Source organism: Pygoscelis adeliae, unplaced genomic scaffold (assembly GCF_000699105.1).
Source record: "Pygoscelis adeliae isolate BGI_AS28 unplaced genomic scaffold, ASM69910v1 Scaffold14, whole genome shotgun sequence".
Taxonomy (NCBI): Eukaryota; Metazoa; Chordata; class Aves; order Sphenisciformes; family Spheniscidae; genus Pygoscelis; species Pygoscelis adeliae.
The window spans coordinates 3,801,286-3,803,176 of record NW_008825109.1 but is presented as its reverse complement, the minus strand read 5'-3'; the positions used below and the strand labels follow the sequence as shown (position 1 = coordinate 3,803,176).

The window sequence follows — 1,891 nt, the reverse complement described above, 5'->3', positions numbered from 1 at the left end:
CATTATTCTTTGAACATATCCTTTGTTAGCAATATGTAGCAATATTGTCTGGTTCACCTCTGTAGAAGCCACAAGAAGGTACCAAGCTTTAACACAGCTATCTCAGCACCACAATGGCCAGCAAAACCAATGTGTTCACACCCTACGCTCCACAAAGAGTGCCCAAACACCTGTGGTTGCTTCCACCACAACAGCACCATGCTTCCTTCATAGATGCAGCTCACAGTGATAAAACCCCATCAGAGCTCATTACATATCATGGTGGGGGGGTGGGTTGGTTGGTTGGTTTTAAAGCAGCAAACCAGACTCTCTTAACAGTGCTAAACCATTCTTTAGACAACTGACACACTTCCTGGCCAGCCGAAGGCACGAATGCAGAAACAGCCTCACAAAGCAGGCTGTGTCATGACTTAATGCTACATTAACTCCTGGCTGAAGACCAGAGCATCCAAAACATATTTTGAAGGTGCTACACCTGCCACACTACCTGCCAGAGCTAAACAACTGGCACTCCATCATCACTGAAAAGGAATACAAGAGCTGTTACACCCATTGTCTTTGATGGAGGAAAACCAAGAAGATCCTTTCCCCTTGTTTAATCAAAGCCTTCCTGCCCAGCAATTTCTTCTTTCCTCAACTGCAAACTATTTCCCTCCTCTCATTCACAGGCCAGCTCCATAAACAGTTAAAATGCTTTTAAAAGGTCATATTTATTTAAGGGCTGCACCAAAAGCCCTAAAGAAGCTCCCAAGTCACCCAGGTTTCTTTGAACTACAGTAATTTCTGCAGCATGCCAATGCTCATTCAGCAACCAAGCCACACACTGCCTCTGCCCCAAACGGCCCAGAGTTTCTGGTTAATACTTCCACAGTGCCGTTAAGCTTATGGGGGTGAAGTAATATTTTCCCTTTGAAGCATCAGGGCTCACGCTCCTCCTCTCCCACTTCAGAAGAAAACCGCTTCCCCTCCCAGTTCAACGGCAGCTTTCGACGGTGCCTGAAAAGCAGCTGTGCTGTTTTAACGAAGGAGGCTGAGTAGGGAGCTACTTTAGGACTCTTAACTCAGCTTCTAAACACTATCAGCAGCAAGTTAAAGAATCCCAGCTGGCTGGAACAAAGCAGCTTAGGCAAAGGCGGGCTGAGAGGCAGCTGGAGACACACAAATAACCCCACAGTGGAAAAAGAAAAAGGTAGCGATTACACCCCTCCCAGTTGCCATTTGCCTATGAGGGAGCAGTTTATCTTCCCACTATTTTTATTTCTTGCTTCCAAGTGAACTCTGTGTTGTTTAGTACTCCCAGATCAGTTTTTTTTTTTATGGAAATGAAGCTGAAAGTTGTGTTTAGACAAAAAGCTGGTGTCAAAAATGTAATGGTCTGGCATAAAAAGGAAACAGAGAAAAAAGCCCTGCAGAGTTTGGAAGATTTCAGGAGAGAAAAAATGCAATCCAAATGTAACCATAAAAAAAGAAAGAAGGAAAAAAAAATGACAATGACATGAAAGGTATTTGCTGTCTTTGTTACATATTTCTCTCCTATCCCTCTGCAATGAGCTGGTTTTCCTAGTGGGAGAATTTTTCTGCACATCTCAAAATAAATCGGATGTTTTGTTTTTTTTCTGGGTGAAACAGAGTTAAGGCAGGCTTTAAAAAGCAGGAGAAGGCAGGGCAGCTAGCCGCAGCGCACTGTGGAGGAAGCTGAAGCAGCAGCTAAAGCCCCCGTACCCGAGCCCGGCTGGCAGATCAGCACGCAGCCCGTTTGCTGGGCCAGGAAGGCGGCGAACACGCAAATCGGGCAATGCAGGCGACGCCGGGCCCGGGTGTGACGCAGCTCAGAGAAGCGGAATCAAACAGCAATAAAAAGGGGAAAGAAAGGCCCCGCGGCAAGGAGGGC

At 46.1% G+C, this 1,891-nt stretch overlaps 1 protein-coding gene across 1 annotated transcript in view; it reads right to left on the bottom strand.

Annotated features, from left to right (window-relative positions):
• KATNAL1 (katanin p60 subunit A-like 1) overlaps positions 1 to 1,891 on the bottom strand; it is a 32,735-nt gene that overhangs the window by 11,920 nt on the left and 18,924 nt on the right. The gene's annotated exons all lie outside the window — the stretch shown is intronic.